Here is a 15,436-nt window from a genome sequence, read left to right as displayed (position 1 = left end):
TTTTAAATAAATCGACTCCTCAACTTTTCATCCTTGGAATTTTTAGGCCCTAAAAATCCCATTTTTAATAAAATTTGGCTGCCATTTTTTTTCTGGCAAATAACTTTCATATTTCCTTTAATTTTTTTTAAAATGTTTTAAATAAACATAAATTTAATTTTGTAATTCCAAGTGATAGAATTTACGGGATTGATTCATACAAAAATAAATTAGGCTTTGGTAGAACCCAACATCAAAGAAGTTTTATTTAAAATAAATATAAATTTGAGTGAAGTGCATTGTTTGCTTTTAGTGATTTCTTATCTTGTTTAGTGATGCATGTGACATATTTTATGTTCATTATTGCGCATTAACCCCATTTCCTAATAGCGCATGGTCGTTTGCCGCCAAGGTACGCACCCGCTCTCACTCTAATCATTCTTCATATTTGGCTTCTAGTGTAATATCATTTCGGGTATCCCTATTTAATCAATCAATTGTCATACTTGCTTCATTTCATCAGTAGAGACTCATCTTTAGGGATTTAGAGGGGTGCTACGGTCTTTACCGTATCTTTCCAATAAATAACCTGACCCCGAGCCCAATTTGGTTTTTCAAAAATCGTCTTTTCCAAACTAAGGAGTTACACTTAGGGTTTTCTTTGTTATTTTGTTTATCCTTTAAAAATAAAACAAAAATAAGTGGTAACTTCAAATCATTTTCTAAACAATAAATTTATTTTCAAATAAAAGCGAGTTTGTCATCGAGTGGAAACGCATGAGCAGAAATATGGGGTCCACAATTATGTACATGTTTGGGTTCTTTTTAACTTTATAAACATGTTTTAAAGTTGTAAGAATCATTTGGATCTTACAGACATGGACATTAGGAAATTCTTTTTTGTTTTTTTTTCTCATTTCTCTTCCATTTTTTTCAAAGTTTTTTACCTCTAAAACACTTTAAAAATATTTTTAGACATTTTCTTAACTATCTTTACAACATATGGTTGTCAAAATTTATATCAATCCTAAGCCCTAAAATATATTCATGTGAGATTTAAAAAAAAAAAAAAGTATTCTTGTTAACAAACAAGATATGGAAAAATGATTTTGGCTTAGGACTTGTTCAGAAGAAAAAAATTGAGAGAAGAAAAAAAAACAAAAAAGTACGTGCGAAAAGAAAATAAAAAGGATATTATAAATATAATAAAAAATTTTAAATTGTCGTGTTAATAAGATCAATGTTTTAAAGGGAATATGTAAATAAGGTGAATCTCTTTATATATATATAATCGTTTTTTTATAAACCATGTTAATAAAATATATATTTTTCTTTCTATGAGAAATAATCTATATCTACCCCTTTATTATTTTGCTTATTTATTTATCTATAACTCATTTATTTATTTATTTGTATAATTGTTTATCCATTTACTTTAACAATTTTTCAATAGAAGTATTTGCCAATAAATTTTGTATTGAGTAGGATTACCACTAAACCTAAGTTGTCCATTCATCCACTCACTTCATCCATTTAATCATCCATATTTTTGAGTTATTTATTTGAAAAAATTGGGATAAGGTGTAATAAAATAAAAATATTTTAAAAACAAAAAAAAATGAGGCACAATTGTTACATTTTCAAAAAAATAAAAAATAAATAAAATACTTTTTTATTTTATATTAGGATACTAATTTTTTTTTTTAAATAATGATAGAATATCTCTCATTTTAAAATGGACTAGGGTTTGTGTTCTATATTTTATTTTGTGTATTCATTTCTAATTATTTTTTAAGGTTTTTCTTAAACCTATATTATTTTTTAAAGTGTATAGAATTTACATGGTTGTTTAATTCTTTTGGAGGTTTCTTAGGAGGAAAGTTCCATTTTATTTCGCTAGGAGAAAAAGTTAAAAAAAATATATGACTTAAACCTCTAAAAAAATAAAAACATAAAGTAGTAAAAATTAAGGGTTTGTTTAGTTCCTGTTTTCAGAAACGGTTTTCTATTCTTGAAAACAAAAAACACAAAAAATTTATTTGGGGAAAGAGATATGTTTTTGTTTTTTGTATTTTCCGTGTTCTCAAAAACCATTTTTTTTTAGAACAATAAAAAAATGTTTTCATTGTTTTTCACTATTCATAGAATAGATTGTTTTTCGTGTTTTCTCTTCTTTTTTTTTCTTTTTTTTTTTGTGTGTTTTCCTAGTTGTTTTATGTGTTTCCACAAAGGTGAGCTCCACTTAACCACCACACCCCACCCCCATCTGCAAACCCTTTCTTCTTCCTCAAATTAGTGAAATTAATATACTTATACATAGTTACAAAGTCATCATTTGTTTAAGAAAATTATAGTTGATGCAAAAATTTCAAAATGAAATATTTTTTAAAAAATTTAAATGAATTATGCATATGAAAATTATTTATATATTTATAATATCAAGTTAATAGAAGAAAACACTTTATTAATTAAAAAATAACATTCAAACATGTTTTTTGTTTTACTTATTCTAAAAAACTTTTTTATTAACTCAATAAAACATGTTTTTTTTTTAAAACAAAAACTATTTTCCATAATTCAGTTCCCAAACGCAATTTTTTTTTTTTTTTCTGAAAACACAAAAAACTATTCTTAAAAACTGTTTTTCAGAACAGTTTTCAAAAACAGCAATCAAACAGACCCTAAGTGATTTGATATAAAAGATCAATTTAAAAAATAGATAAGAATTCTTAGATTATGTTTGGTTCCTGAAAAATCTCTGAGGAAAAATGCGAAGTAAAAAAATATATATAGAGAAAGTAAAAAGAAAAATAAAGTGAAGGAAAATGAAAAAAGGTTTAAATTTAATAAATTATTTTTATATGTTTTTTCAAACTCATTTTACTTATTTCTCTTTATTATAGTAAGATTAAATAATTTAAAAAGATATAAATTTTAAATTAATTTTAATTATATTTTATTTTCCTTTATATTTTCTATAATGAAACCAAATATAAGAACATTTTTCTTGACATTTTTTTATTTCCTTATTATTTTCTAAGAACCAAACATAGCCTTAAAAAAGTAAACTAGCATGTGAGATGAAAATTAAAGTGAGAATATTTTAGAGGAGTTGATTTCTTAAGACAACCGATAAAAAGAGAAATTATAATTTCAGGTTCGTAGAAAAATTTATAGATAATTTTTTTTATTAATTAATTATTGATAATTTATATGCTTATGCCGTATTTTATTTTTATAGAATTAAATCTTTTGCTTATGTGATATTTTGATTTTATAAAGTAAAAGTTTTCTTATTAAATAAAAGGTCACAAATATAATTTTTAATGGTCAAGTCTCCATGTTAAATAAAATATATTTTAATCTTTTTGAATTCAAAAATTAAAAAGTTAGTCTTATTTTTTTGTAATATTTTTATTCCATTATACATTATCCTTTTCCCCATTTATAAAATAAAATAAATGACAACTCCAAATCAAAATTAATTAATTATATAAATAAATAAATTCTTACAAATAAATTTACTAATTACAACAGAAAAATTACTAATTATCTTATCATAATATATTCAATACTTGTCAAGATAACTTATGCCTCAAATATAATGCAAATATAGTCCGTTAATTGTTGTAACATTCCTCAATTATTATGTACATTAATAAAAAATAAAACTTCCATTTTCATGAATAAATACAAAACATAACATATAAGGATATTAATTCACCTTTCCTCCCCCCTCTCTCTCTTTCTATGTATATATATACCTACATTCCATAGATTTATTCTCAAATAACTCAAGGAAGATTATATTGAGGTGAAATAACTAAGCGATGGCGAGAGTAGCATGTTTAATTCCAACATTGGTGGTTTTTCTCCTCACTTGCAATGTCATGGCCATGGATCCAAGGAATACAAATAGTAAGGATGTTCCATGGTACGGTGAAATCATACCCCCTGAGCCCTCTCCTGGTTTCTATATCAGGGTGCTTCATTGCTTGTGGAATTTGAGCCCTGGCTGTGGCTTACAAGTCTATCATTATATATTTAATCCGTCCGTGCAGCCGGATGACGACTGTTGCCGCATTATCATAAGCATAGGTTTAAAATGCAACAGACTCCTTGGTTTGGCCCTCAGTGCGTTTAAAAAATTTAAACCCCAGGAAGCTTTGATTAATAAGCAAAGTAAACTAGTATATCATAATTGTGTTAGGCGAAATCTATAAGTAGGTCATTTGTGGGTGAATGTGAAGGTGTTTCGATTCTACTCTTGTAATAAGACACATTTGATGAAAAGTTGAAATACATCTCAAAGTTTTCAATCACATATTTCTTGTTTCTTTTCAAATGCAACTACTAAAGAATAGTGTAAATTGATCAAAAACAAAAATTGTATTTTTCCATGACCTAGAATAAGTGATTTTGAGTTCAGCCACGACCTCAACTCAAAGGTTTGTCCCTCAAAATGGTTCTATATGAAGGTTAACCACCTTATTTGCCCTTAAGTAAATTGGAACTTAGTCCTTTGTCACGTAAGACGTATACATGACATGATCTCTCAAGAGTATGTAATACTATATAAATAGATAGAATCTAAATTTTGGTTATAAGGCTGAATGATGAAATATAAATAACACTACATCATGCATGTGTACACACACAGATATACATCGCTAGTATTTTTTTCTCATGGGGAAATTAATATATATTCCACATTACCCAATGTAACTAACACATGGGTAAATTCAATGAATATATTAGGGTTATACAAAATGATTGATATTGTTATAGCCAATCCAAAAGCCAGTTATAGAAGACATGGTTTTTATTTTTTATTTTTTTGTTGTTGAAAAAAGCAAGACAATAATAAAATTTAATTTGTAGTGCTACCACTTTATGGGTATAACAACTTTCTTTGGTATATTTTGTTTAGTTATTCATTTGATGTCATTTTTTGTATTTCAATCTTGTAAACTAAATTTCAAGTGTATAAGTCTAATATTGTTTTGAGATAGAATGTGATTTGAATGGTTAGACTACATCATTGGAATATAAATGATGAACATGCATCAATCTTTTATTTTAAATAAGATTATTAGTGTATAAACTGAGATCTAAGGATATAACAGATATGGATTGGATCTTCACATTTAGCTTATTCTAATTTTAAATGGAATTCAAATTCCTTTTAAATGAAAGGAAAAATCTTTTTGAGTGGTGTTTGAATTAGTTTGAAATGAAACTAGAATTTCATATATCTACTACTGGTATAACTTTTTAAATCGAGAATAAAGAATAGTGTTGTCATGTTAGAAATATCGATTTCAATTATACTCAAATTTCTTTGTTATTATTATTATTATTATTATTATTATTATTATTATTCTTGTTGTTGTTCTTATTGTTGTTGAAAAAACATATGTCAAATAGGGTAACACTAAGAGGAGAGGAAAGAAGTGCGAATGGGTGTTTTTAAATATTATAATATAAACATTGAATTAATTGACCCAAATTAAAATATGGAGATATTAGGGATATTCAAAGTAATCACAGACATGAAAGGAACGTAAAGATTTTTATGTGGAAAACCCTTAAACTTGTTGTGGAGATATAAAAAAAATAAAAATAAAAAAACCATAGGGTTTAAGGCTTATAATCTACAACCCATTATATGATATCAAAGCATACAAATTTACCCGACTGTTTTACCTTAAAGACTTTCTTTTCAACACCTATACCTTAATCCACATCCGCGATACAATACCTTTAATGCTCCAGTGGATTCCTCTCAACCTCTAAGGAGATGCAAGTCCTTCCAACAATCCATAATTGAAAACAATGAATTCTTGTTGAGAGTTTGAGAATGTTAGGACAAGTTGGGCTTTAATCTCTCTCAGCATCCAACCTTAAATGGGTTAAGAGAGGGTTAATATATATGTCTAAAAGCTTAGAGGTTGGAAATGAAATTTTCTTAAAAAATAAAATATTAACTTTCTAAAAATTAATTAAGAAAAGAATTTTCTTAAAAAATAAAATATCCCAACTTTCTAAAAATTAATTAAGAAAAGAATTTTCTTGAAAAATAAAATATCAACTTTCTAAAAATTAATTAAGAAAATAATTTTCTTAAAAAATAAAATCTCAAAGTTGTCAAAAATTAATTAAGACGTTTTAGCTCAATTTTAAAACTTTCGATCCAACCCTATCTTATTAAAAAAACTAACTTATCTTTATCAAACCTTTTTAGATTTATCTATGACAATCCAGTTGAACAAACAACAACCTCGAATCTTTAATTGAGAATAAGCCACTATCTAAAAGGTTCTTATGTCAAAATGAAATGGAATAAAATTATTAACATATTACAAGAACTCACTGTCCCAACAATTATTATTATTATTTTAGGATTAAATGGAATGAATAAATTCTAAAAAGTCTTGTAGAAAACAAAAGAATAAATTCCTCTCATGTGTTGATTAGGATTTTTCTTATGCAATTATTCTATACAATTCATTTACTTTATTTATAAGTTTTGACAAAATTAACATGTTGATAATCCTCGGTATATTTAGAGTCCATTTTATAGTAATTCTATAAAGCACTTTTAAAACACTTCCACAAAAAATACTTCTACTAAAAGCACTTCAAGTAGAAATACCTTATTTTGTTTTGATGTTTATTCTTAATGGGAACAGAAGCAATTTTAATCACAAAGTTGTTCAACGGGAAAAACATATATTTGGCAAAGAAATGGGAAGAAAAATTCTTTAGGGATAGCTTTTCTAAAATAATAGGACGAGAAATATGTTTTCGGAAAATTTATTTTATTTCTTATTGTTTTATTTTAGTCAAAATTTATCAAATGATATTTTTTCTTTTAATTCAAATAACTTTTTTCTATACAACTATACAGCCTAGCACCTTCCTAATCACTATGCCTTTTGTATGGATCAAAACATACCTAACAAGGAATTTTACTACCTTAAGATTTTTATTGTTATTGTTAGGACAATAAGAGTGCGTTTGACAATGATTTTAAAAAGTGTTTATACTATTTCTAATACTTGAAAATTTTTATTTTTTAAGTATTAGAAATATTAGAAACATTTTCTAAAATCACTGTCAAACACACTTTAAGTCTTGTATAGTTGTTGGCAATTTTGTTCTTTCTTATGTTTGGTTAAAGAAGTCTTTTTAGATAGTGACTTGCTATCCATTGAATATCAAAGGTTATTGTTCATCCAACTGAGAAGTCATAGGTACGGTACGTCTAAAAATGTTTGACTTGTGACAAATTAGGCTTTGTTGAGGTATTAAAAGGATTAGTTTTGATTTAAACTTAAAATAATTTTAAATTGAGCAGGACCGCTCAAGTGGGCCATGTTGCTTAAGTGCCAGAGGCTCTCAAGCGGTCTATGAGTTGGCTCGAGCAGTTATGTAATTTCTGCCTAGATTTTCACACAATTTCAATTGAGAAACCTTTCAAAATTGAGACTATTTAGGGTTTTGCTTATAAATACCTCCCTATTAACCCCTTGAAGGTAAGAGATCTTGGATATTGGAGATAGATCGTTGAGAGACCTTTCATTCATTAAGAAATGATCTCTTTAAGAAAGCTTAAAGTGTCACACCATTCCCGATCTCTCATTCAAAAATTGATTCTTTGAATCTTGGATTGAAGACCATCATTTCTTCGAGGTGACTGGAGGATTTACTAGGGAGTAACAATAGGTTGTTGTGTCGCAGACATGAATCAAATTGTAGGTACTGGAGAGTAAGTTTTTAGGGAAAAACAACTAGGTAAATCTATGTAACTTGATTTTGAATAATTATCTCTTTGAAAATCATTTTTTAAAATTTGGGTGATAAATTTTTTTTCAATATTTCAATTTTTTAAACATTTTTGTTGTCACCTCGCATATCCGGTGGTCCACGTTGCTGCGAGATGGATGGACACACGATTCTCAACACACAAAGGGTTCTTGATTCAGCGGTTGTACCTGCAAAAGGCATCCGGACAGGGTGTCCGGACGCACCCTCCGATGATTTTGTTAGCCATGGTAAGAGAGGAAGATATATGAGGCAGTTGGCCTTTTACTAGGTATTAGGAGGTTACCCCCAGAGAGCCCGAGTTCTTTTTCATGTGAAGACTTATATATACAGCTTTAAGGGTACTGTTCCTCTCATTAATGGTGAGGAGATGTTTTATGCTGTCATGATGACATTAAGTCGCAGCAGAGACATCATCACCCTACGAGCGGCTGTCAGGAACCATGGTAGGTGACGCGACTGTCAGAGATCGTGGTAGGTGATCATGTAGAATGATCGTGGGAAGTGACTTGCTGTCACTTCATCTTGTCTTCTCACTCTGCAGGTGACAAGATGTGGGCCATGGCTGCTTGTTGTGATTGCGTGTAAGACTTGCTTTACTTTAATTGACCATCTAGACGATTTATATCCGGATGGCTCATGCTGATTATCCGGATGTGTTATGGAGACTATCCGGATGTCTACACTCTGCCAGCGTCGTTTGCTCTTCCTTGGATAGGAGAAGCTGAAACGTCGTTTGCCTTTCCTTGAGGCGGTCCGGATAGGATAACTGCACCATGCATATCCTTAGGGGAATCCGGATGATGATGGTCCGGCTGATAACACGTGTCACGCGTCACCATGAGCTGCGTGCCACGTGTTTCCGAATGGGAGGGGTCCCTACATTGCCCCCCTTTTTAACTTGCCTATTTTGCCCGAAAAAATGGGCGGGTTAAAAATAACTGGCTTTTGAAAAATTGAGGAGGTCCCTTCGTCTGACTGGGCCACGTGGCGAGTGGGGGTGCGGAAGCCAAAAAGGCATTTATGACGAGCCGCCGACCCTGTGTATTCCCAGGCAATATGTCATTTCAATGATAACATGGCTGTCCTGCTATAAATAGGGCACTGTACCTCTTTTTGCATTTTTTCCTACTGCATCTCTTGAGGGCCTCTTCTTCTTCTTGCTTTTTCCTGCGCGCTTTGCTTCTCTGAGAAAAACTTTGAAAGCTCTTTTGTACCGGTGTTTTTGTATCGCGACTTCGTTTGTTTGCTACTGGTGATTTTGTACCGAGACAGTAACCGTTCTTCTTCTTCAGAGCTTTATTTGGTACGTACCTCTTTGCTACTGTCATTCCTTTGGTTGCGTTTGCTGGTTCTTTAAACTTGGTTTCTGGCTTGCTTGGGCATTGTTTTGGGCAAGTCGCTTGCAATTGTTGTTGAATGTTGGTACTTTGTTGGTGTTCGGGGGGGGGGGGGGGGGGGTTTGAGGGGTTTTTCTGACTGCTTTGGGTTAGGGTTTGTGTATTTTCTGACTGCTTGGTTTGAACCGTTGCATTGCTTTTGTATGTAGATTTTGGTTTGGCTTTGTGGTAAGAAATGGCTCCAAAAAAGACTGTTTCATCTGCCCGGGTTAGCGAGGCTGGCGAAAAGGCGATAGACAAATTAGATGTGAAGGAGTTCCGGGAGCGGTTCTGCATCCCAAATGACGTATCTATAGACTTGGTGAACGAGGAGGCGGCTATGCCTACTGAGAAAGGTGAAGAAAACGTTATCCTCTTCACAAAGGAACAATTCAACGCGGGGCTCCGGTTCCCTCTGCCGGCGTTGTTCAAGGAATTCCTCCACTTCTCTCAGGTTCCACCCATCTTCATTCATCCCAACCTTGTCCGGGTGCTGATGGGATGCAGCATCATCAACATGCTGTACAACCTCGACCTTACGCTACTGGAAGTGTTCTTTGTCTATTCCCTGAAGAAAGCAAAGAATGATATCTTCAGTGTGTCCGCGCACCTGCCCTCCTTTCAAGTGGTGACAGAGCTGCCAGATTCGATAAAGGGAGGGGCGAAGGGGCTGGTGGCGGTCCGGGGTGGATGGGCGGGGCTATCGGAGCATGCGTCGAGGCCCTTTTCTCCAAATTATACCTTAAAAATTCCGGGTATTCTTGTTTTGCGATTCTTTGTCCGGATTTTACTTTGCTGATTTTTTGCTGATTTTTCCGGACAGAATTCTCACCTTTTGTTGCTGTCAATGCAGGTCTAGAATTGAGGGGCCACCTTGTGGATTGGGTGGAAAAGGCGTCCTTCGCCTGTGTCTGCAAATTATTCGAGATAGATCCCAAGGAGAGGGCCTGCAAGACATTGCTGTCCGCGCGGAATTTGATGGCGGTCGTCCGGGAGTCCCAGGAATATGTTATCAATATTCTCCCCAGGAAACTGTCAAAGGATGAGATAGTGCCTGGGGAGCATTATACTGTGAAGGAGCTCCCCCTCTATCAGGAAGCTAAAGAGGCTGATGCTGAAAGACGGCGAAAGCTCCTGGAGGATCGAGATCAGAGAAAAAATGAAGGCACTATCCGGAAGGCTCCCGGACAGAAGCGGGGTCCGGACTCTCCTCCAAAGAAAACTCCAGCAAAAAGGAGGAAGCTGGTGAAGAAGAATGGGAAGGATGTGAAGGAACTCACTCCTCCCAAGGAGTTTCCTCCTCCGCAAATTACCTATGAGGGGGAAGTAATGATAGAGGAGCCAGTAAACGCTGCTCCGCACTCTATCTCAAGCGGCCCCGGACGTATCTCGGGGTTGAACCATTCGGGCACCTCCTTGGCCGCGGTTGCGCGTCTGGCTAACGTGGCTGAGGAAGCTGCGTCTATCAACCGTCCGGGCAACCTTAATCCGGATGCTGATGTAGCTGAGACGACCCCGTTGGAGGAAGCGGGGGCAGAAAGCTAAAGTCAGCCTTCCAACGACCCGGATCGCTTGGCCATAATCCCGGTGAAAGGGCCTCCTTCAAAGAAGCCACGTTCGACGCGCGATCTACGGTCCGGACTCCTTGGGCGGCTTCAAGAGCGGCAGCAAGAAATTGAAGTTAGCTGCGCTTCTGCCCATGAGGCTCATCCGGATGGAGGCGAGGTGGAGATGGCAACTGAGACTTCGGCCGCCCCGGTAATAATTCCGGCTGAAGATGTATCCGGACAGATGCGTCCGGACGAAGATGTGGAGGTCCCGAATCCGGGACAAGAGTCACCTTCTGTTTCCTCATCTGAGGAAGAACCTGCTGACGATGCAGCTCCTACTAGCCCTTTCAGCTACGCGGAGTTGGAAGTTAAGCTAAAACAGATTACACCCGACTGGAAAGCCATCAAGCCCTCAGCTAAGATGTTTGATATGATAGAAACGGTATACCGTTGTCTTGTGCTTTTGCTTTTTGACTCTTTGTTGCACTGATGTGTTTGTTGTAATACGATTTATGTCTTTGCTTTTCTTGTTTGCGTGTCAGCTGGTGAGGGGCCTCCGCGGCATGGCTCAACAACACGATCTTTTTACTCAGCTGCTGCAGACTGCAGACTGCAGACTATATGAAGACCTTCTCCTCTCGGCGCCGAGAGATTGAAAATCAGCTGCGTCTGAGAATGGAGGAGGCTGAGGCCAGTCTATCCACCATGCGAGAGGAAAATGAAGCCCTCTGAGTGGAGTTGGCTGAGGCGAAGAGTCGAGAAGAATCGACTGCGGGCCGCCTACATGAGGCGGAAGGTGAGGCAGCCCGGCTGAGGGATGAAGTGAGTCAACTCCGGACAGAAGTTTCGAATGAAAAGAAACAGAAGGAAGACTTGCAGCTGCGCCTGGATGTGCAAAAAGAAGAACTTGAACGGGAGTTTGCTGTGGAAAGGGAGGAACTTGCAGCGGATTACCAGCAACAAGTGGATGATACGTTTATCTTTGGGTATCGCTGCTGTATGAAGAAGAACGGCATCAAGCGAGATACCCCTTCAATTCTTCCGGGTGAAGAAAAGAAGCTCCATGAGAAGCCCGCTCCCTGATAGTTTATCTCTTTTTGCAATTTTTCTGCTGTAATTTTTCCTTCTGTATTTTTGTGGTCCGGAGATCTCTTTGTAATTACATTTATTCATATCAATGAAAACATATTTCTTTCTCATTTGCACTTGTGTCTACTTTTTATTGATAGTACTGCTTTAAATTGGACATATTCCATGGTCTGAGTAACGGAGTGCCATCTAGCTTTTGTAAATGATAGGCTCCATTTTCGTTTGCCTTAGACACTATGTAGGGTCCTTCCCAATTGGCTTGGAACTTTCCAGCGCCTACTTCAGCAGTATTTTCAAAAACTTTTCTAAGTACTAGCGTACCATTTTTGAAGTTTCTGGGCCTGACTTTTCGATTGTAATGCGTTGATGCCCTTTGTTGATAATCTGCCATCCGGATGGCCGCGCTTTCTCTGACTTCGTCTGCCCAGTCCAAATTTCTTCCTAGTTCTGTGTTGGCATCTTCTTGTTTTGCTGCATCGGTCCGGATAGTAGGAAGACCTATTTCCGTGGGAATGACTGCATCCATTCCATATGTGAGGGCGAAAGGAGTGTTTCCTGTTGGTCGTCCGGGTGTGGTTCGATAGGCCCACAGGACGCCGGGTAGCTCCTCCACCCACTTCCCTTTGGCTTGCTCAAGCCTTTTCTTTAGGGCATTGATTAGAGTTTTGTTTGTGGCTTCCGCCTGCCCATTGCTTTGAGGATAACGCGGCGTGGAGTATGAATTCCGGATATTCAGTTCCGAACAGAAATTCCTGAATGCAATGCTGTCAAATTGTGGACCATTGTCAGCTATGATGATTTGGGGAATTCCAAAGCGGCAAACAATGTTCTTCCATACGAATTTGGTGACATCTTTATCTTTGATGCTTGCATATGCTTCAGCTTCTACCCATTTACTGAAGTAATCAGTGGCGACAAGGAGGAATTTCTTCTGGGCAGGTGCTGCTGGGAGGGGTCCCACTATGTCCATGCCCCACTGCGCGAAAGGCCATGGGCCTGAGACCGATTTCAATGCTGCTGATGGCATATGTGGAATAGGAGCGTATCTTTGACATTTATCACACTTTTGGACATATGCTGCCGCGTCTTTCTTCATTGTTGGCCAATAGTATCCTTGTGAATGAGCTCTATGTGCCAGGGATCGTCCTCCCATATGATTTCCGCATATTCCTTCATGTAATTCAGCTAGCACATACTAGGCCTCTGAATGCCCAAGACAGCGAAGATAAGGCCCTGTGAAGGATCGCTTGTACAGGTGCCCCCCAATCAGGGTGAAACGGGCAGCTTGCACCCGGACTTTGTGCGCTTGTTTAGGATCTTCGGGTAAAGTGCCTGCCCGGAGATATCCTGCAATATTATGCGTCCATTCTTGATCATCCGTTTGGTTTGCCTCAATGGTGTTGCAAGTGGAATCTTCTGCGACAGAGGGATTAGCTTATACATGGATAGGCAATAGAATGGCTTCTCTGATGGGGAGGGAAGCAGCTATACCGGCCAAGGCGTCAGCGCGCCCGTTGTCAGCTCGCTTAATTTTTTCGATTGTCCACTCGGTGAATTGCTGTAAGGTGCTTCTTACTTTGGCCAAGTATCGCGCCATGCGTGCGTCCTTAGCCTCATATTCTTTCTGGACATGCCTTACCACTAGTTGCGAGTCACTGTATATCCGGAGTTTGGAGACGGATAGAGCAAGGGCGAGGTCCAATCCGGACAGGATGGCCTCGTATTCTGCTTCGTTGTTAGACGCGGAGAATCCCAGCCGGATGGCTTGCTCCAGATGTTCCCCAGTTGGGGACTGCAATAAGAGCCCGACTCCAGATCCTGATGAACGTGAGGCTCCATCAACTCGCAGAGTCCACCATTCTTTTTTACTTGATTCTTCATGCTGGCCGGGTTTTCGGGAATATTCTAGCACGAAGTCAGCCATTACCTGGCCTTTCATGGATAGCCTTGGTTGGAATTCAATTCCAAACTCGCTTAATTCGATGGCCCATTGTAGCATTCTCCCGGTTAAATCTAGCTTGTGCAGAATGTTGCGAAGGGGTTGATCAGTCAACACGATCACCGGGTGAGCTTGAAAATAGGGCCGGAGCTTTTGGGCAGCGCTTCGAAGGGCTAAGGCTGTTAGCTCCATTTTTGAATATCTGGTTTCTACGTCTGCCAATGCCCTGCTGACATAGTAGATGGGCTTCTGCTCCTTGGGTGATGGGCAGCGGAATAGAACGGCACTGATTGCCCATTCTGACACTGCCAGATACATGTATAGTTTCTCTTTTGGGATGGGGCTGCTCAAGATGGGTGGTTGCATAAGACAATGCTTAATCCTTTCCAAAGCGCTTTGGCAACTATCCGTCCACCCATGCGCTCCAGCTTTTCGTATTGCCAAGAAGAAGGGTCGCAACTCATCGGTAAAGTGGGCTATGAAACGTCCTAACGCAACGAGCTTGCCTGTGAGACGTTGTATCTCCTTCTTGTTCCTGGGAGGAGGTGTTTCCATAACTGCCTTGACTTGATCCGGGCTGACTTCTATGCCTCTTTGGCTGACCATAAATCCTAGAAATTTGCCAGCACTCACGCCAAATGCGCATTTAGAAGGATTTAGCTTCATGCCATACCTTCGTAAGAGGTGAAAAACTTCTTACAAATGAAGGATATGCTGTTCTCGAGTTTTGCTTTTAACCACGATATCGTCAATATATACCTCTACTGAGTGGCCTATCAGAGGTTTGAAGATTTTAGTCATCAATCTTTGATAAGTGGCGCCAGCATTTTTGAGTCCGAATGGCATGACTTTATAGCAATAGAGGCCGTGTGGCGTTATGAATGCTGTTTTTTCTTCGTCATCCGGGGACATGGGGATTTGATGATATCCGGAAAAGGCATCCAAGAAAGAGAGCATCCCTTGCCCGGAAGTGGAATCCACAATCTGATCTATTCGCGGCAAGGGAAAATTGTCTTTTGGACACGCATTGTTGAGATTGGTGTAATCTACACAAACTCGCCATTTGCCCTCTTTCTTTGGTACCACCACTACATTTGCCAACCAATCCGGATAAGATACTTCTCTGATGAATCCGGCTTCCAGCAATTTGTCAATTTCATTTTGGATAACTTTTTGTCTATCCGGATGAAAGCGTCTAATCTTCTGTCGAACGGGTCTGGCTGCTGGAAAGACGTTGAGCTTGTGAGAGGCAATAGAGGGATGAATTCCCTTCATATCCGAATGTGTCCATGCGAAGATGTCATGGTTGCTTCGAAGGATATTTTGTATGCTCTGAGTTTCTTCTTGTGTCATGAGGGAACTGATGTTCATGAGGTGATCATTCTCTTCTGAGATTTGGATTGTTTGTAAGGGATCTGCTGCCGGGGGATCCTTGTCCGCCGGACCCAATAATTGCTATTGGCCATGCGTATGGCTGGGTTCAGGGGGAGATGTATCCTCCTGGCTGGTTCCCGCTTCTCATGCTATTTGATAGCACTGTCGAGCGGCCAACTGGCTGCCATACAAGTCAGTTTGTCCTTCGTTGGTGAGGAAACTCACCATTTGATGAGATGTGGAAGGGATGACTTTCATGTAGTGAAGCCATGTGCGTCCCAAGATGACATTGAAGGGTG

This window comes from Vitis vinifera, chromosome 8 (genome assembly GCF_030704535.1).
Source record: "Vitis vinifera cultivar Pinot Noir 40024 chromosome 8, ASM3070453v1".
Lineage (NCBI taxonomy): Eukaryota > Viridiplantae > Streptophyta > Magnoliopsida > Vitales > Vitaceae > Vitis > Vitis vinifera.
Note: the sequence above shows the minus strand (reverse complement) of the source record.